Here is a 21992-nt window from a genome sequence, read left to right as displayed (position 1 = left end):
ATTCAAAGATTGATACAGTTGAGGAAAGATAGAGGTGGAGAGGGGGGAAGGGTGCATAGGCTGGAACTGAGGGAGCTACGCGGGCAGCATGCGGCGGGCGGGTCGCGTGTTTGAGACCACTGCTATAGGGCAACTGGGAAGTGGTCGCCTCCGTGAGAACCAGCCCACTCGTAATAATCCTACTCGTTACCGGAAAACTTGTCACATAACTACTGGTCGCACCGGCGTTCTGGACCTAAGTCATTTCGCCATGGGAATACTCCCGAAATAGCACACATCCTCGGCCCAGGTTTGCGCCAGAGTTGTGCGAGCAAGAGCCAACTGGCCCAAGTATGAGCCGGGGAAGTGTGCTGCTAGGGATCGGCACGGGGGTCCGTTCATCACCAGAATACTGGTCACAAAGTCATCTGTTTTGGTGGGAACATAGTCAACCTTGGTTCTCACAGGAGAAACACAACGCCCGGTATTAATCGTACCATGTTTTTACTAACCAAATAAATTTGGACCCGACTTGGAAATATGCGGTAAGACATCGCTCAGAAAAAAAGTTTGAAGCTAAGGTACACTGAACGTACGGGACTTCACTGGTGTATCGTACCAGGAATATTCGTGCCATTGTACAAAGAAATTTCGCACACGGCTAGTAGACGATGCAGTTCTGTCATTTATTAGGCATGTTCCGATAAGGAATGGTGCAAAGCAAGCAATAACTTCTCATGATACCGTGAGTATTGTGCCTGTTCGTGGCACCCATACTTATTTTGAGAACCCAGCAGACCACTCTACTGAAGTACAAATACGACAACAGTAAAAAAAAAAAAAAAAAGACGCACACACGGTCAGATTTTTTTTTAAGCAGGAAAGTGATACTGCCCTTGGTTTACTTCTCGTTTTTCCACTTGCTTCCTCAGCTAGTTTTTGTGCTGTATCTTTTTTCCACTAAGGAAAATAAAGCAACCTTCCGTATCAAATTTAACTTGATGCCAGATATTTCTTGGTATTAAAAATCGTTTCCGCAGTCAGCACACTCTGAGATATATTAAGAAAAAAACAGCAACAACATGGGGACGCTTTACCCTTGCCAGTAAGAGTGGAACGCGATAGCGTTTTCGGGCCCCGTTCGCCTTCTCATAGAAACCCGAGATCGTTCCCAAGTCGTGCAAGCGTGTGCGCCTGGCCTAGTCGGTAGCGTCACGTGTGACGTCGATGTCACGCAACGCGTGACGTCACACACGGCTGTGATGTCATGACCCTATAGATACGCTAAATTTGGCGGGAAAAGTTTCCGGTAAAGTTGGGGAAAACATTTTCTGGGCTAAACTTGGCGGAAAAAGTTCCCGCTAACTTTGGCAGGAAACTTTTCCACTAAATTTATCAAAAAATGTTTCCGCCAAATTCACCGGGTCGATAGGGTCATGACGTCACAGCCACGTGTGACGTCACACGCGGCTCCGCCCGTTGCATTAGGAAAGTTTTTGGTGCCCACCGACGCCGACACTCATGCTGAATTTTCTGCGGCACGAGCTGATAAACGCTATCGCGTTAATATCATTTATCAATCCGAGACAGTTGTAGAATCTGCTACGTTTTATGAAGACAGATTTAGTTCCGTCTTTTACCTTTTATCATGTCATATTGTCAAGCTTAACGTCCTCAGTATGTGGCATGCCAGTTCTGAAGACTGTTGATACAATAATCATTTATAAAACACACACACAAACAAACGCGCGCGCGTGCACGAACCCTCATTACACGTATATACACACATACACGCACGCACGCGCACACACACACACGCACGCACACACACCCACGTTGTTTTGCGTGCTATGAGAGTCAAATGGGGCGAGCGAGCAGCTTAAAAGACGCTTGTTGCTCGAGGGCTCATACGACGAGAGTTATTTGCCAAAGCTCTACGCGTGTGGTTGTTTTTCAGCATATAAATTAATGTATGATCACGAGCCTGTCTATTTATTTTCTGCTTTATTTTAAGTCGATGTAAGGTTTCCGGGAATGTGTGTCATTATAATTATTTTGCTCGCAACTCAAATTGTAGATCTCACTGTTCGAGATACTGACTAACCCTATTACGAAACCGAAATCACTCGTCACGTTTATATTAAAATCAAGTCCTAATACGAGTATTCCGGCATGACAAGAATTCCTCGTACAAGATGCCTTGTGACGAGCTGGTCTACCGGACCAGTTACTCCTTTGAGCAGTCGGCCTGTGGCGACTGGGCCTGTGACGAGTCCGTTTCGTTCCGCCTCCGTACGGATCCCGTATACCCCACGATTGGAAAAGATAAAAAAAAAAAAAATACTTGGATATGCTCTTGCAAGATGAAGATATACGTAAACGTATTCGGGTAAAAGTTGTAGTGGGTGGGTTCTCCTTTATTGAGCAAGCATAATTCCATGTTAGTAGGAATCCTATTTTTACTTCCCGAATGTCTCGTTCACTACATCCCCACACAGGATAATGAGCACTTAGGTCGCCGAGGGTAAGAAATGATTGAGGAAGGTGTGCAATGACGGCTTCAAGTTCTTTTAATTTGAATTAATAATTGAAAGCAATATATTAAGCACAGATAGTTATTGCACGATCAGCTACAATTCTTGCAATAATTGCTTCCAGGTTAGTGTTCAAGCTAACCTGAACGCAAGGAGCTGACCTTTGAACTATTGTAGCAACACCACCAGACTCACGGGATGCGTGCGGCCTATCTTTGTGGAATAGCTGGAAGTGTTTGAGAAAGTTCAACTGACTCTCTTTCAGTTGAGTTTCCTGAAGACACAGAGTAATGGGCATTCGCAATGCATTCGTCCAACAAGTTGTAGGCATCATCATAGTCACAAAGTAGTCCTACAATTCCACTGCGTGAAGCTCATGCGAATAGAGAGCTAAGCTAACATATGCACTTGGTTATCTATGTCATTAAGGGGAGCCACAGTATGAACGTCTTAGTGGCTGTGTAGAAATATTGGGAGCTTCAATTTCTAAAGCCTTTATAAAAAAAAGCAGCCTTATTTTTGCTTTATAGTTTGCCATTTTATTTTGTTCAGGTCAGTCTTTGAGGCTGAAGGTTCGTTATTAGCTGCTGTCACTTTCGTATTCGAAATCTTCGTGGAAGACTGTCGACAGACTTTGAATGGTCAGCGTTTCGGGGACAAAGTCCCCGGCCTGGCGCTGTATGGCGAGTGGTTGACAAGCCAGGTCGAACCACTACTTCGTCCTTATTGTCTGGTTCTGTGGACGCTGCAACAGCTAGACGTAAAAGTGATGCTTCCTGGGGGAGTCCCGTCGCTCCTCCTTTCACCCTAGTGACAAAGCCATTTGTATGAGGAATTTCTTGTGTCCAATAAACACATATGAATCATACAGGGTATATGAGAACCTATAAGAATCATGTAAGAACTATATAAGAAATGTATAAGATATATAAGAACATAAAAGAAACATCTAAAAAACTTATAAGAAACTTCTCACAAGTTTTTATATGGTTTTTATAGGTTCTTATATTTTTTATATAGTTGTTACATTGTTCTATATGTTCTTATATATCTTGTATGATTAATATCTGTTTATTGGACACAAAAAATTCTCATAGAAATTAGTTTTTTTCAATAGGTTAAAGGAGGGGCGATGGGGCTCGCTCCTTCTCTTCAGAGAACGACCTGGGAGGTATAGGCAAAGGAGTCACATCCTCTGCCTTTGTGGCACCCGAGTCTTTTGCATAACTAGGTGCCTCGACTGCTTTGACAGCAGAGAGGGAATGCCTGGGAAGATAAAATTTTAAGTTGGGCGTAGAGCACTGGCGTGGTTTCCCAGAGTTTCCAAGGGACACCTGGGTCGCCACTGATACCTTGAACGCGCAGGTCCCCTGCTGGACCCCGCCACGGTAAAATAGTCCTACTACAAAGCGGAAAGACGACGCTTTGCATTTTGTTAGGTTGGGTTCTTGTTAACCTTGGTTGTAAAATGCTTTGTTTCGTCTTCTTTGTGCATTGTTCGCATGATCTGGGGTTGGCTGGATAGTTGTCGTTTCAATTAGCACATTTGTATACGTTTTGACAGTCATTTGTGTTGTGGTCACTGCCACTACATCTGGAGCACGTCACACCACCGCAGCAATTGCGTGAACTGTGATTGCACTGCTGGCATCGAGAGCGGCGAAGCGGATTTGGGACATAAGGCCGCTCCTTGCAGTTGATGTAGCTTGCCTTAATGAACAATACGTCCTTTTCTAAAGTCAATACAACATGTTTGGTGGGCAGTCTCTCACCATCTCAACAGATTGTAATACGTTTTGCCGCTATAACCCCTTGTGACCATAGACCCTCCGCGATTTCATCCTTAGATCTGCTTAACAGCTCATCCTCCGACATCACAGCGTGTGTGGTGTAATAAGGTGCAATGGGCGGACACGGCCACCCTGAGATCTTGGATAGTTTAGAGGTTGAGTAAGGCCTTAGCCTGGCTCCTCACAATCTCTTCAACGTGTCCTGAGAATAGCTTTCTTGCTTGAAATTTAGTTAATATAATACCTTGAAGCACTTTAGCAACAATTAACAGAAAAAGTTTAGACATAATGTTTGTGGTATCGTCGAGTGTACAACGAAGATTTTCGTAAAATGGTCATTTAAGCTATTTGCGTTAGGAGAGTGGGCAATTATTCAGTGCGGTCACTTTTCAGGGCCGAATCAAAAGTGTAAGTTTGGGACCCATAACAAATTGAGGAAAAATTCGGAGCCCCGCGTGCCCCGCCTGCAACAGAGCTCAATTGAGGGGGGGGGGGGGGGGAGGGGGGGTTGGGTGGGCACTGTGCCCTATCTAAAAAGGCTCTGCTGACAACAGTACACTACCAGTGCCGCCCAAGGTACAATACCTAAGTATGATTGCAGGAACAGAATCAGTTTCCACACAAGGTTGGACTTTGCCGCCGAAGTGGTGTATTGGCTCACTCAGGGGCCCCCAAGGGTCCAAACCTACCCCGGGCTCCGCTCAACCACCAGGATACCCTTTTCCCCGGACACGGACATGCCACCCACAAGCAGGTGTGGAGGGGTGAACTCACATGAGTTGGGGTACTGTGGCGCCACTCATTAAACAGCTGCAAACGCATGTACTCTCTGCGGGGAAGTGTCATTTTCAGGCCCATCTTGCATCTTATCAAGTACTAATCATCGACCAAACGTTACGATCAACTTCTCTTTCGTAGTGATTTTTCTTGTATGTTTGCCTCTTCAATGTCTGTTCTAACATAACACGGAGGGCAGCGGGAGAGGGGGGTGTCTTAAGGAAAAAAGAGATTTGAAAAAAATAAAGGTTTCTCACGAGAAAAACGTTTGACAACCTATAGGAAACCATTATCTTGGAAATGGGCCTGACCGTTAAAAGAACGCGGAACAGTTTCTGAGGTAGATGTTTCAGTTGCGTTTTATCGAATCGAACAAAAAATAACTCAGCTAAGGGGAACTGTGGCCGTTTATTGTCCTGGGTTTGGAGGAAGAAAAAAAGGGGGGGGGGGGGGATCGAGGTTTGGAGGTACAGGCAATATCCCATTTCAGTTCACTTGACTGTTTGCGTTAGGTTCTATTAGAGCTCAATTTCGCCTATACAATTTTCTTCCTATTTTGTGACCCACCTGGATTGCACTCCCAGACGAAGACCACCAGGCATGGAGCCGCCAGAGTCAGAGATAAGTTGAAGCACAGAGCGCTCCTGCCCACGCCTTGCCACGCATTGTCCTGCAAAGACCGATGTGGACGGCGTTGCTCTTTCTCCACCTCAAACAATACCACCTATAGGGCCGGTTTCGCCTGACGTACTTCCGGTTTGAAATCTCACTGGACGCTATGCTGATGAACTTTATGTTTGTTCTAATCGCGCAGGCAGTGTTTTTCAGCTGGCTCGAGTTCTTTGGTGTCATGACCAACAACCAGAGTAATCGGGAGCATAAAACTCCATTTTTTATACACCGGTCTTTGTTTGTAATTAAGGCGCGCACGTAATCGAGAACCCGTCGGTTAACACGTCGGTAGGCGGTGAAGATGTTGGACATTATGGCCGCCGGGGCGACTCAAAAGAAATAAAACAGAGTGGACCAAGCACGGCTTCCTGTGACCCAAATCTCCGGTCGAACTTACCGAGTTCGGTCGTCGACAAAACCAGTCGCCATGCCTGTGCATTTCACCGATGCAAAAAAAGACGCCAATAACTAAGCGTCTCCGTGCCATGCAAATGGCGAAAGCGGCTGACGCTGTTCATCAGCATGGCGGGATGTGGCTTACCTCAAGTGAAAAGGACTCTCGCGGAACCGCCCTCTAGGGCAGTTTCTAGGGTGACCACCTATCTGCTAGCGAAATACGGGACACGCGGGGCAAGGGGTGGGGGGTAGAGGAAATATATGAACACGTACACCACGAACCGAGGCTCTGTTAACACATTAATTATGCTGTGCTGCTTATATACCTGCAAATTGTACAGCAGCAATTAACTTAAAATAATTTTCACTCCCAGTGATATATTTTTTATGCTAAAAATGTTATTAAATGTGTCGAAGTTGAAAGCATAAAAATCAACTCCAGCAGCACTCAATGCATCAAATGAAATTAAAGAACAGTGAATCTTTTTCGGGTTATTGTTTCCTGTCAACGCTTACTTTTATCAACATGGTCCTACAGAATGTTTTAACATTATGTTCTTTTTCTTTTTGCCTTGTATGGCTGTGTTCATTAAAAAGATAAATCCACAGCAACCCTTTCGCGTTAAAACAGTGATATGAAAATAATGGCAATAAACGAACAATTTTCTCTCACGATATTTGGTCACTAAGGAGAGGGGCACTACGGCGCATGCGCGTCGGGTTTTCTGCAAGAACGATGGTCGCTTCCCGCAATGCTTGGAAAGAAAATGGCGTACTCTTGCGATTCACACGATTACCAGTGACCTCCGCGCTTTTCCGTGTCCCGTTGTTCGGCAGCACCATGAGTTGCAGAAAGAATTTTACGACAGTGTGAAAAGCGGGACATTTTGAAGATTTGAGAATTTCTCGTAGGGTGCGGGACACGAACCTTCATGGCGGGACAGTCCCGCAAGTCGCAGGACGGGTGGTCACCCTAGCAGTTTCATGAAAGTTTTCCCCAGTTCTTCACTTAACTTCAAGCAACGTTACTAAAACACTCAGTTGGGAAACTCGCCCTTGAAACCCGGACCGCTGGCGTCCGACGAGACCATACTAAATTCGATAACAGCGCCACCCTTTAGCGACTAGTGAAAACATAAAAGTTGATTTATATATCTACTGCGAAAAGGCATTGTGAAATGGCGCCACCAGCCCTTGCGCAACTCGACCTGAACCAATACGTGCAGCCGCGCAGTTCCCGGAGTGGCCGCTGGGAGAGAAATGGGGGCGTTGCGATCGCCTTTAGTTCGGTTCTCGAGTACGGATCCGAGCCACCTTTTTAAAGCAGACTCTATGGCAGTTTTTGAACTGAGTTGTTCTAGTAACGTTGACTTCAATTAAATACCGGAACGAGTACAAAGTGTGCCTCGATCATTCTAATAAATCGGGGAAGTATTGTGCGGGCGGTATGATTTCCTAGAGTGTGTTGCGTAAAGCTTTGGGTGGTTTCGGATGTGGCGCACGCACGATGCACTGTTGTGATTTCTGGGTTCATCAGAATCCTCGAGACAAGTTGAAATTTCTTCGGAAGTACAGTGTGTTACGAGCATGTTTTACTTAAACGTATTCCGGTGGTTTTGACTATTTGGCTTGTAGAGCCTCGAATTCTTAGTGCCATTTGATTGTGAGGGGCCTCTCGTTGCAACTGAAGCAACCGCGACTAGAGGTTTATCGCGCCTTGCGCTTTTACAATTAACTTTTGTCTGAAGTTGCGGCGTCGTACGCCCGCTGCGCAATCCCTTGGTACGTTTTTATGACTGACCCGGTCATGTCGGGGACCCGTCAAGCTGTTTTCACAGCTTTCTTCCCCGGCCTCCCCGTCATCATGTGATGAAAAAATAAAGACATTATTATTATTATTATTATTATTATTATTATTATTGTGATTCCACGTGGGAAGCCCCGTCGGGAACCAGCTGCGCGTCCAGTATCCACGGTCGCGGCGCGTCTTTGAACCAGTTATGGCCAATAAAGGCGCCGTCATCCTACGTTTTTTTTTTCTTGACTAATGGTTTTGCCTGCGAAAGCAAACCCGGAAAGAAAACGAGCGCCGGATTATACGCTTTTTGCACTGCTTGATAGATCGGATCGTACCGTCGGCTGCGACATGAGTCAAGTATAATTATGTGAAACTAAGTGTGGCTTGCCGCCTACTGTCACGACGTCAGTATGCTGGACAAACTACAAGACTCGCCACCGACGGTAGCCTGCGGACCAAGTTTACTGGACTAAGTATAACGCGGGCGACGGTCGCCTGCCGAATAAGGGTGATGTACTAAGTATGAACCGCCACAAACGATCGTCTGCGGAATAAGTGTAAGTCGCATCCGACGGCCATCCGTGGATTACATAGGATTAAGTATGAATCGCCACTAATGGTCGCCTGCATACTATGTGCGTTGGACTATGCATGACTGACCGCCGACGATCGCCGTTGAACTATATACGCTGGACTAAGTATAACTCGCCGCCGACGGTCTTCTGTGGACGAAATTTGCTGGTCTAAGTTAACTTGCCTCCAACGGCCACCCGCGGAAGGAGTACCGTATTTTCCAGACTATAGTCTGCGGACTAGACTGGTTTAAAAGTTTGGATTTTAGGCTGTGCGGACTATCTACGCGTGCGGACTGTACAGGAATTTTGTTTTTCAAGATCGTTCATTATGACCAGACGTGACGGATTTTGGGAATGAAATAGTATGTGAATGGTGATTTGTGTATAATACAAACTTGTTTGTGAGCCAAGAAAGCAGACATTTGTCAAGGTGTGCTATGTATGAGGAGATTTTCGTGATGACAAAAGCACCAAGTGCCGACTATGCACCGGGTGCGGAATATAGTCCGGAAAATACGGTATCCTGGGCTGAGCATAAACCACCGCCAACGTTTACCGGCGGACTCAGTCTATAGACTAAGTATGACTTGCCGCCGACAGTCGCCTGCGCACGAGTATTCCGAACTAAGTATGACTACGAAACCTTGAAAGTAGAAAACAGCGAGGACGAGGACGGGAACAGGACTTCTTCCATTTAGCAACAACATAGAATGGCACAGCGATACATTTTTTTTTTATCGTTGTGCCGTTTTATGTTGTATGGTATGGAAAACAATGGTATCGGCACCATGCGACGGCAGTATGCACCCGTCTGCCGCATCGCGACCTTCTCTCGTCGAGTTTCAGCGTCGGATGGCGCGGGGATCCTAAGCCGCCCATACATCCTGCTCGATGTTAAACACGACGACGTAACTATCGGCGGACATGTTTCAATCCTCTTCCAAGCATGTTTGCCCATACATCGACGCCCGTGTCTGCGGGTGGGATTCTCTATGATGCATTAGCGATACGACCTCGGGTCTAGGCCCCTGATTCACCTTCCTTGCCCTGTGGCGCGCACCTCTTTTTTTTCTTTTTTTTGTTTCTCCCAGTTTCTCGCCATCGTGGTCTTTCGAGGCTAGTAGGCGGCATTTCTTTACTCGGTGTAATCGAAAACCAGAGCGCAGCCCGAGGCTAAAAGACACGCAAGTGCGTACACACGAGTCAAAAGCACATTGTCACGTCCCACTTTCTGGGTTTCATGATATTAACCGCGAGGAGCGCAGCCAAACAAAAAGAGAGAGATGCTGAGAGCCGTGATGAGCGTTTCTCGATTAGGGCCTTCGGTTCGTAGCCTCTGCCGCGCTCTGAAGGTCTTCCTCGTCCATTTTCCGCCCCGCACAGTGTTCTTTCTATTTCTTGCCTTTCCGCACTGGCCCGCCATCCTGATCGCTCCTCCTGTACGCGGAAAAGTGACGCGAACCTCCTCTCCGCGCGGAGCCCCAGCTTTTCCTCTTTCCCCTCCCGGCAGACGACGCCATTTCTGTATATATATATATATATATACATGTTACACATAAGCGCGAGGCATTTCCATCATGTTATATGACTCTAAAGAGGAAAGAATCGAAAATATGCGGATGATTGAACCGCACTTATTGAACGGCAAAGGTTTTGTCTTTCGGCGGTTTCTTAAACTTTATTCCACAGGCCTGTTTTTCTCAGCCAAAATCAACACAAAATTATAAAACATACAATAATGGGATTAGCATGTAGGAGATGGGATCACTCTTGGCAAAAACAATGGCAAAACAGAATTATTTTGGTGGATACCATCAACAAATCAAATACCCATTAGCTTTCCTCCTTCTAGAAGCACCACCCAAATTATTATTGCACACGGCAGATTTCCTTTTTATTTTTAGATTTAATATACACAACCACGCTATTTGTCCCTGTGGACAAACATGTACTAGTATGGATCATTACTTTACTACGTGTCATCTAACAAGGCCATATATTCGGAAACTTTCAATTTCAAGCATAAACTCGAATATTCGTCAAAAACTTCTCAACTCTAAAATTCACATAAATACGTTGGAGGCATTACTTAAACATATACCAGACAACATACCTAAAAAAATAAAAAATAAAATAAAGTATAAAACAAACTTGAGAATGGATGGTATGAATCTCAAAAAAAAGAAAAAAAAAACTACGGCATAGAAAATTTCTTACAAATAAACTTTTACCTTAAGCAAGAACGGAATCCAAGATAAAGACAACCAGCAGTCACTTTTACCCACCGAATTGCCAAAAGGCACACTGTCGATGGCTTTGGAACACCCAAAAGTGGTGGGTAAGGGGGGTTTGGACCAGCTTCTATCTCCCGGCTCACTTAAATTCTTAAATAAAAAATTGCAAAAAAAAACAACACAAAAAACCTTCCTCCAAGATTTTCTTTTCACGTACTCCACGGAGCGGGAGGGCTTTGAGCTTGAAGCCGAATATAGGTGTTGTTGAAGTTGAAAGATTGTCCTGCCTGTATCGTCAATTATCTATCTCCACTTACTAAATGTTTAGAAATCCCGGAAGCGACGATGTTTTAAACGTTAATTTGAAACTTTTGAGAGCAGCAACCCAGGCACTCCTTTCTGTCGCAATCTTTCAGTTACCCCCCACCTAACCAAAGGTGACATTTCAAACCTCGGCTAACCACGCAGTGCAGGTAAAGCTAGAGGGGAGAGAGCGTATGCCAACAGTTCAAGAGGAGGGAAAGGGTGAACGAGAAGAAGGGCTGGAATTCCCCTGTCCCTTATTTCGCTCCTGTTGAACAGGTCGGGATACACTCTCTGCCCTGTAGATTTGGCTGTACTGCAGGTTTTTTTCTTTTTTAAGTCGTCTTTGTTTTGTTTTTTGTTTTTTTACACCAAAGGCCCGTTCACACTCTTGCGACCAAGTAAGACCGAGAGAGACCAGAGCGGTTTTTAAGCCTCTTGCGATCTCTTAGGACAAACTCCGCTGCAGCGCATCCGGTCCTAAGAAGTCGCAAAAGGCTTAAAAACCGGTCTGGTCTGTCTCGGTCTTACTCGGTCGCAAGAGTGTGAACGGCGCTTAAAGCGTCGAAAATGCAGAGGGAGCTTAGCTGCGTTGTTGATTCCCCTTCGACCACGCCTTTTGCAAATCCTCCCCACCTGCTTTTGTGTCTTCGTGTGGCTGTCAGCGAGCGCGCCAGCCGCTTTAAGCAAATCAAAAGGGTGGAGCGAAACGCGTGACCTCTCTACGTAGGACGCGTAAGACAAAAACGTTTGGACTAAAATTTGTCACGTGACTCTCTCTGCCGCGCTGATGGGATCTCTGGGGCTGTTGTTTTCGCTGTTTACCTAGTTATAGAAAAAGGTGGGCCAGGTAGGTCCGGTTTTCAAAATGCGCTCTTCAGTGTTCTGTTCCTTTCGTGCGTTCCAGACGCGGCCGTGTTTTTTCGTCGTAAACGGCCGGAATACGTCCACGCCAAGTTTTCGGTAACAGCCATTTTTTTCACCGGAGTTCGTAGAATTCTTGTGATGTGTTTGTTGGACACGCTTCGGCAAAAACTGATATTCGCCCACGACGAGACGTCAGTTGAATGTGCACAACCTTCTTTCTCGAGTGTGTTTGTGGGGTGCCTGAGTTGGATTCTGCATCTATCAAGGATTACATGATATCGCTCTTTTATTAGTAAGTACACTGCAAGCATGCTTCTGATAGTAGTCCTTCTTTCCTCTCAGTCTCCGCGTTTTTCTGTGTGATGAGGTTTGCTTGGCATGAGGACATTGTTAATTCTATTTTATCATTTGCTTTTCGTTTTACAGAGAAGTGTGACCCTTGCAAATATGTCGAGAATACACTGTGTGTAATGATAGCTGTTTATAAACTTCTGGGAGCGATCGAAAAAAATTTGTTTGTCGGTATGTGTGATTCGATATGCAACAAATGATATGCAACGTACACATACTGGCACGACGTTCCGCCAATACGGAGCAGACGCATTTTAGAGTATTCGCACAATATTGTGCGAACGCTGGGCCGGGGCGAGACGGCTGTACGGCAATACCTCCCGGGTATCAAACGGTGGTGAAAAACTGGACATTTGAGCAATATTGGAACGGACTTTCGGCCGATACTGGCAGGATACTGCAAAGTATTGCCGTGCTGCTTGGGAACGGAGGTGATGACATCTAACCATCGTGTTTCCAACGCTTATTTAATTTAATTCTCTTCTAGGGCGCGTGAAAGAGCAATCCTATGACACACCAGAGATATTCCAAACTTGGGCAGGCCTCTCGGCCTTTTTACCGGCGCTTATTTGGCACTTCAGTGGGTAGCCAGAGAAGAGCCAAACTTCGGCATGCCCCGAATCGCCAAATTAAGATTTACTGCGGCCGCTATGGCTCAAGTCTGGCACTTACTTTGGCGAAACTGTGGCGCACTAGAGAAAAGCCAAACTTGGCATGTCCGAAATACCCAAATTAGGCGTTGCTTTGGCAGTTATGGCTCACGCCTGGCACTTACTTTGGCACAACTGTGGCAGACCAGAGAAAGGCCAAACTTGGCATCCGAAATACCCAAATTAGGCGTCGCTTTGGCAGTTATGGCTCAAGTATGGCATTTACTTTGGCACAACTGTGGCGGACCAGAGAAAAGCCAAACCTGGTGTGGCCGAAATAACCAAATTAGGCGTTACTCTGGCAATTATGGTTCAAGTCTGGCACTTACTTTGGGAGAACTGTGGCGGACCAGAGAAAGGCCAAACTTGGCATGTCCGAAATACCCAGATTCGGCGTTGCTTTGGCAGTTATGGCTCAAGTATGGCACCAACTTTGGCACTCCTCTGGCATACCAGAGAAGAGCCAAACTTTGGCATGCCCTAGGATCGCCCAACGAAGGCTATAGTTAGGCACCGTACTTTGGCACTGATGATTGCCATGGTGCAAAACCTAACTGCGCCAAAGTTGGGTTCTTATGTTTGCCAGGCCTTTGCCCAAGTTGGGAATTCCTCTGGCGTGCTACCTGGGGGACTATCGGGAAGCTAAGCCTAACTTTGGCACTTGTTTGGCCAGACTTTCGCCCGTAGCTGCCAGTTGACAGCCGAACTATCGGGAAGCTAAGCCTAACTTTGGCACTTGTTTGGCGACTTTGGCACGTAGCTGCCAGATGACAGCCGAACTATCGGGAAGCGAAGCCTAACTTTGGCACTTGTTTGGCGACTTTGGCACGTAGCTGCCAGATGACAGCCGAACTATCGGGAAGCTAAGCCTAACTTTGGCACTTGTTTGGCGACTTTGGCACGTAGCTGCCAGATGACAGCCGAACTATCGGGAAGCGAAGCCTAACTTTGGCACTTGTTTGGCGACTTGGGCCCAAAAATGCCAGATGTCAACCGAACTACAAGGTAGCAAGCCTGATTCTGGCACATCTGTGGCGATTTTGTCCCGAAGGTGCCGAATGACAGCAGAACTATCAAAAAGTGAAGCCTAACTTTGGCATTTGTTTGGCGATTTTGGCCCAAAAATGCCAAATATCTGCCGAACTACCGGGCAGTAAGCCTAAGTCTGGCATTTGTTAGGCGATTTAGGCCCAAAGATGCCAGATGACAGCCGAACTATCAAAAAGTGAAGCCTAAGTTTGGCACTTGTTTGGCGAATTAGGGCCAAAATACCCGGTCTGTTGCCAAAGAAGGTCAGGTTTGGCTCTACTTTGGCTTCTTCGGGCTTTTCAATGCTCTAAACTTCCAAACAAAAGCCAAGTTTTGGCCCAGAACTCGGCGCTACCTGGGTACGTAGCAAGTTAAACTTTTCGTCAAAGATGTATTTCACAGGTGGATTTTATCTCGTAAAATTACAAGACGTAGCTTCCTTTGTGTTAAACATAGGACCAACAATCTTGTCAGGGTCAAATGGCGGACGGCGACGCAGATTACCGAATCGAGTGGCGGGGAACGTCTCGCGCACGTATTGAAGATAGCGCTACCTCCTTGTTACGGCTTGCTTTGAAAAAAAATTTCGATGGTGCCCGCGTCGACCGTGGTCTATTAAAATGAACATAATCTTTTAGCGATGTATCTTAGGTTTGAAAATAAATGCAGGCCGTTAACCCTTGCTGATGTTTGACTAGTGACAGCTGTTAAAAAAACCCTTTGCTATACTGATCTACAAACCCTGGTTAGCTCAGTGGGTAGAGCACTCCACTGGAAATGGAGAGGTCCCTGGTTCTGATACCAGGACCAGGCGGGTTTTTTCAGTCACGCGCCAGTCACATAGCTATGTTGGATATTTGTGTTTATCCTTTGCCCATCCCGGGGATTATTATCCTTATTCTTGTCCAGCTCGCTTGCACCTTCGCATTATTTGCGTTATCTGCATAGCTACAGCGCTCTCGCTGCCGAAGGATTTGGTGGGCATATCGTGTGCTTTCTGTCGCTAGGCGGTTACACCCTCCGACGCCGCTCCCCACGCCATCTATCGATACGTGCACCAAACGCGCCCCACCACTCGACTTGGTCATCTGCGTCGCCGTCCGCCGTTGACCCTGGCAAGTTTATTCGCCACTTTTTTTCTTTTTTTTTACAGAAAGGGAGTTACGCATTGTAATATAACGAGGTAAAACCCACCTGTGGAATACACCTTTGACAAAAGGTACAGATAGCTACGTGTACGCGCCATAGAGATGTAGGCGCCGATTTTACGGCCCGTTTTAGATCGAGCCTCTGCATTTCAGAGATCCTCAAGATTTGGTGGGCGTGGGAAGCGCGATGGCGCTCTAAAGTTACCAATCAGGCAACGAGCGCAAGGCTGGCGGTGCGAAAACAAAAACAACAAACACCCCCGCGCAGAAAAACAAAACAAAAAACAACAACAAAAAAAAAAAAACAGAGCGTGCTTTTGCATTTTTAGCCTCGCGCAACGTTGCCAGAGTGGTAAAATTAGGGCACCACGCGCTTCCCACGCGCCCTAAATTATTGATAAAGCTTACTTATTTAGTAATTTTCGACGACACTCAGCAAGTTTATATCTGGTACGTGTTTTTTCATTAACTAAAAAGATAGTTAAGCAATAATCGCAAATTATTGCACTTACCGTGATGACTAGACTCCTAAATCGTGTCCCCCTGGTCGTATAGCTCACCTGCACTGATGTAAATTTCACGGCTTTTTCAACAAAAATGTGTAAAGCCTGAAAAACGCCTCGTATATATAATATCGATACCTAGACCGTCGTCCTGAAGTTTGAACGCTACCCTAAAGGGCGGGGCCGGAACACGAGTGCTACTGAAGTCTCGGCTGAACGCTGAAGCAACACTCGTGTCCGGGCCCCGCTTTCTTGGGGTGACGTTGAAATTCAGCACTGCGGCCTTCTTGCCTAGCTGGTACCATACGTCGAGTTATTTTCAAGATAAAGGGGCACTAGAACGTGTTAGGACGGCGAGCGGCGCTCGGCCCAGAATGCCGTTCGTTGTTTGCCGTACAGAGGTACTTTCGAGGATCCACGCAATGCGCGGGTCTCATCTTGTCGTCTCCAGGAACGCGCTGTGTGCCTACCTGCGCTAGAAGCTTCTCGACGATCAGGGAGCAGAGAATGTTCACGTTCAGACCTGAGGAAGAAACGAACCGACGAAAAACGAAATCAATTAGAGCGCACTTCTGTAAAACTGCGAGTCCACGACGGTCATCTTGAATGCGCGCGGAGGAATGCATGTTTCTGAAACAACTGTATCAAAATTGATAGCACACTGTCGCTTTTGAGTTTGTGGCTAAATGAAATAAAGTAGCATTTGTGCATGAGTAACATGAAATTTTACAGGAAGCTACACCTCAAGAAGGTAGGGCGAGGGAAAGGAAAGCCGGGGAGGAGGAAACAGATGAAAGTCTGGAGAGAGGAGGAGGTTTCCCCTTTTCTTCTCCAGCGTTCTGTCTGCTTCTCCCTCCCCGGTTTTCCTTTCCCTCGCCCTACCTTCTTGAGGTGTAACCAAATACAATTTTCACGCGTTTTTCATACTTATAAAATGTCGACTGAGAAGGGTTTGCTATGATATCTAAACTAAAGGTACACATATCTGGCTGTTGTTTCGGTAGGATATATTTTCCTTACTATAAAAAAACGCCTCATTATTTTTGCCTTTAAATTTGTGACAAAAGTTCTACGTTGATCGATTCAATGAATTTTTTTTAATTCGACGTCATACACAGAACATCAAATCAAATTGCAATTCGACACTGAATGAGTAGGAGAATACATCCATTTGGTTCTAAATTATTGTTGACAGGGACAGTTCCGGAAGAATTTTTGTTTTTGCTTGAATTTTTATTTATGTCGAAGTTTAGACATTACAATATTGCCTCGATTTTGAAGCAAAAGGAAACAGAAGTCGCCCGACTAGACCCCTACCATCAGGCTACCTTTACAACATAAGAAACTTGTCAACATTTGTTACATACAAACAAAAAGAAACAACAACAACCAACCCCATGACTTAAATAGCAGGCGTGAGAGAGCTCAGTCTATTTTTGACTGAAATTAGCTATGCAGTTTAAAGGAGGCTGTGCAACGATTTTAATGTTGAAAGAATTGGCATTTTCTGCTTTTGATATTGTTCACTGTGTCACAAATGGCAGAAAACACACCTCCTTTCATCGAAATGTTGCGATTCCGCCGCGTAATAGCGAGGCAAAACTTCGATTATTCCCCGACCTGCAGCCACGAGCGGCGGCCATGAGAAACAAGCGGCGTGACGTCACTTGGGTAGTTGTAAAAAAGATAGCAAGTTGTGCTAATACCTGCTCGATAAAAGGTAAGTTTTCTATAAATCTTGTCGTTCCAACATATATATAAATGCGTCAAAATCCTGGTATCATCGACAAAACTTTTATTATACGGAGTTTTAGTGGCGCCATCTATCCTAGGTCCACAAAACCGCGAATAGCACCCAGAAGCCGGAGGGCGAGGGGGACAGTGCCGGGCGGGCGAGGACGGGTATGGCCGGACCCGGATGAGACTTTCCTCCTTTCACCGTATATTTCGCGAGGCGCCCGCCAGCACGTGGTCACGCGGTCGCGAGTGGAGGAGTTCTCGCTGCTCGCTGATGGCTCTAAAGAGAGAACTTTTCCGGAACCCCGCGCCAACTCAAGTGACGTCACTGCGCACGTGACCCGGAAGACGATGTACGAGTTGAGAGGCGGCAAAAACCTGGATCTTTTTCATTTCTTTAAATAAAAACTAGGGTATCCAGGCAAAATCTGTTTTCTGTAGTTCACTGCAGAAGTGTCAGGCATCAACTTCCACAATTATTTAAGCAAAGCCCTGAAATTGTTGCACAGCTCCTTTAAAGGACTGCCCAAAGCCCAATGCCATGACGAAACGAGGAACGTGAACAGGAATTGGCTGGAGGCCACTTTGACGCGACCTTCCGATCTGTAGGGTACATCCAGGGAGAAGGGCAGCCAGCGACTCGGTGCGGCCGACACCGTCGTGGAGAGAAAGTCGTCTGCTTCTTTTGCTGGAGTTGTAGTGACGTCAGAACGACAAAAAGTTCTGATTGGCTCAGATTGGAAGGACAGTGGGTAGACCTCAAAGCAAGCTGCCTTGAGGTCTGCCCAATATCCTTCAAGCAGAGCCAATCAGAGCTCGGCATCGTTCTGACGTCACCACAACCCCTGCAAAAGAAGCAGACGAGCTTGCGCTCCGCATCCCCTGTGTTTCCCCAGAGCCCGCTGAGCGGCTACACGTTAAATCGCGAGCAAGGTGAAACCTTGAGCACTGGGAACCTTAACAGTTTCAGAAAAACAAAGGAATTGTTATCGGTGCGTCAGCGTAGAAATGAGAGTTCCAGCGAAAAAAGAATAGTGTTTTTCAGATCGGCTAAATAATCTATGCATTGCAGGAAGCTCAAACTTCGTGAGAATTTGACGCTAGAGGTTGGGATAGAACGCGAAAGTTCGAGAACATGACGTTACATTTCTTCTTCCTTAAATAAATGAGAAAGAAGAAATGTATCTATAGGGTAATTCATGTCACCAGGCTCGATCTAAAATGGACCGTACAAATTCACGCCTGCACGTAGCAATTTATACTTTTCATCAAAGGTATATTTCAAAGGTCGGTTTTTTCTTGTAAAATTGCAAAGCGTAGTTCTCTTTCTGTAAGAAATAAGGGCCGAGAAACTTGCCAGGGTCTACGGCGGGCGGCGACGCAGACGACCAAGTCGAGTAGCGGGGTGTGTTTGGCGTTCGTATTGATAGATGGCGTCGGGAGTAGCGTCCGAAGGTGCAGCCGACCAGCGAAAGAAAGCAGACGACGCGCAGACGAAATCCGTTGGCAGCAAAAGCGCCGTCGTTATGCAGAGGCGTTTTTTTTTTCCTTTGAGTTTTGCTTTTATTGTCCGCATTTATTTTTTAACCGAAGTTACATTTCATAAAGATTATGTTCATTTTAATAAACCACGGTGGTCACGAGCCGTCGCGATAAGCAGGTAGAGCCATCTATCAATACGAACACCAAACACTCCCCGCTACTGGACCCCTGTCGTCTGCGTCACTGCCCGACGTAGACCCTGGCAAGTTTCTTGGCCTTACTGTTTACACCAACTGCATTATTGAACACGTCTTCACCAAAAAATTCGTAAACGTAGAAAAATGTTTTAACATCAGTAGAGGCTTTATTACACGACGTTTCGGGAAGAAACTTCCCTTTTTCAAGTGTGCAGAAAATACAGCTGCAAAGCGTTTTTAGAGAGACCAAAGGAGAGAAGGAACATTGGGAAAAGCGAAAGAAAAAAATGAAAGCCGTTTACAACTCCCTGTAATGCCGAATTAGAGCGCAGCTCTTGAGGAGGAGGAGGGAAGGGTACTGAGGTTCACGTGTTATCGGGGGGGGAGGTGTGGTCACGTGACCTTGGAGGGGTCACGTGACCCCCTCGCCAAGGTCACGTGGGGGTCACGTGACCTGGGGGTGTCACGTGACTTCGGGGGTCACCTGACCTCGGGGGGTCACCTGACCTCAAGAGAAATTTTTCCGCTAGATTTAGCAGGGAAATTATTCCGCTAAATTTAGCGGGGAAATTTTCCCGCTAGATTTAGCGGGGAAATTTTTCCGCTAGATTTAGCGGGGAAATATTTCCGCTAGATTTAGCGGGGAAATTTTTCCGCTAGATTTAGCGGGGAAATTTTTCCGCTAGATTTAGCGGGGAAATTATTCCGCTAGATTTAGCGGGGAAATTATTCCGCTAGATTTAGCGGGGAAATTTTTCCGCTAGATTTAGCGGGGAAATTTTTCCGCTAGATTTAGCGGGGAAATTATTCCGCTAGATTTAGCGGGGAAATTTTTCCGCTAAATTTAGCGGGAATTTTTTCCGCTAAATTTGGCGGAAAATTTTCTCCTAAATGGGAGGCGAGCAGGAGGGAAGGAGCATAGCCCCCTCTCCGTACCTTCCCCTCCTCCTCAAGAGCTGCGCTCTAATTTGGCGTTACAGGGAGTTGTAAACGGCTTTCATTTTTGTTTGAGAATATTAGGTTTAAGTGGGCGGCAGCCCATAAAAAATATGTTCTTGCTCAATAATTCTTTGATCCAGGAAACGCCACGTCCTCAAACGTTCGCGTTTTATCCCAACCGCAATAGCGCCACATTGTCACAAAGTCTGAGCTGTATGCTACGCATAGTTTATTTAGCGGGGCCGAAAAACACGGTTCTTTTTTACAGCGGAGGTGTTAAGGGCTAGGTTCCCCAGGATCGTGTCCGTGTATGTCGAAACAAACCTATCTGGACAGCTACCGCCATCTATAAGCGACGGCGGCAAGCACACAACCAGTATGGTTTCCGCCGTTGTTCGTAATGGCGACCTTTCCAGCTATAATAGAAGAATGAATAGTTTGACGAGTTGGTGGGAATTCATCGTAGGAAACAACGCGGAAAACAGACGAAGACGAAGAAGATGCACACAATGTATCGAGTACAGCTCCGCTGGACTTCCTTCTTCACGAGAGTGGAAAGGCTGAACGATTTTAAAGGCTCGTTCACACTGCCCCGTTTTCTTAAGTTGCGTTACGAAAAGTCACCGTGAAATATGTGCTTCGTATTAGGCGTGGCTACCAATACAAGGAGATAGCCTGGCACGCGACATTCGAGACACGAATGTTTCGGTCAGGACAACCTAGGAAGGTACCGTAAGGAGTTGAGTTCGGTTCCACTTTTCACACATCACCGTTTTCTTACGTTACGTATAAATCACCGAAATATTCGTGCCTCGAATGTCGCGTGCCGGGCTATCTCTTTGAATTGGTAGCCACGCCTAATACGAAGCACAGATTTCCCGGTAACTTTTCGTAACGTAACGTAAGAAAACGGGAAAGTGTGAACCAGCCTTTAGAGCGCAGTTCTTAGGCCCCCGTTTCCGGATTGAGCGGCGTCGGCGTCGGCGCCGTCGGCGAAGGCGTCGGTGCCGCCTTCGCCGACGGCGTAACCGCGCGGTGCTTTATGGGAAATGACCCATAATGCAACGCGTGGGACACGTGACGTTGCAATATGGGAAACGTCCCATGATGCAACGCGCGGGGAGGAGGAGGGGAGGAGGAGGAGGAGGGGGAGGAAGAGAAGGGAAGAAGGGATGAGGAGGAGGAGAGGAGGGAGGAGGAGAAGACGAGGGGAGGAGAACAGGAGGGGGAGAGGAGGAGGAGGGGTATGGATGAGGAGGAGGGGCATACCCCCTCAGTACCCTGCCCTCCTCCCTCTCCTCAAGAGCTGCGCTCTCATTCGGCGTTACAGGAAGTTGTAAACGCCCCTTTCTTTTTTTCTCGGGAACTCCCGGTACTTCGTTGCATTTTAAGTCCGACTGCAGTCCTATGGTAAACACTGGGTCCAGACATTTCATTGAACGCCGTTCCATCGAATGCCGTCTCATCGAAGCCGTTTCATCGAACACCGTTTCATCGAATGCCGTTTCATCGAACGCCGTTTAATAAAAGCCGTTTCATCGAACGCCTTTTCATCGAACAACTTTACAATTTGTAATATTTTGGAATTTACTTTAATTTTAATACACAACTTCATCTAATTCTCTTTTCTTTGTTCCTGTTTTTATATTACTGGTTGCAGTGACGAGATGAGTTCCATCGTGAACATATCCTGCTTCTAGAAGAAAGCTTCCATGAAACAATTTCCCCTCTCCATGTCACATGAAACAATTAAAATGAGACAAAAAACAGAAAGCACAGACACTTAAAAGTGTTTTAAGTGTCTGAGCTTTATTTGCAGTGTCGTGGTTTCAGTCATGTACATGAGTAAAGCTTTTCAGTAAGTCGCATACCCAATTGTTTTTATTTCTTTTTATGCCAATTGTTTTTTTTTTAGTAATTTGACACCACCTTCAAAACAAATTCACCAGTGACTTCCTTAGTCTTAACAAATACTAAGTGAAACATCTATAAAGCACTCTTATGCTTCAAAACTCGGTACAGAGCCATAAC

General features: G+C 46.2%; 1 protein-coding gene across 2 annotated transcripts in view; it reads right to left on the bottom strand.

Moving 5' to 3' along the window:
- Window positions 1-21992, bottom strand: part of LOC8023923 (diacylglycerol O-acyltransferase 1) — a 111218-nt gene that overhangs the window by 76661 nt on the left and 12565 nt on the right. For both annotated transcript variants that reach the window (XM_042292111.1, XM_042292112.1), the window contains exon 3: window positions 5648-5750. The gene's annotated coding sequence lies outside the window, so the exon portion shown is untranslated. The remainder of the gene's footprint in view (window positions 1-5647; window positions 5751-21992) is intronic.

Source organism: Ixodes scapularis, unplaced genomic scaffold, assembly GCF_016920785.2.
Source record: "Ixodes scapularis isolate PalLabHiFi unplaced genomic scaffold, ASM1692078v2 PGA_scaffold2__306_contigs__length_199485367, whole genome shotgun sequence".
NCBI lineage: Eukaryota > Metazoa > Arthropoda > Arachnida > Ixodida > Ixodidae > Ixodes > Ixodes scapularis.
Note: the sequence above shows the minus strand (reverse complement) of the source record. Positions and strands in the feature narration are given on the sequence as shown.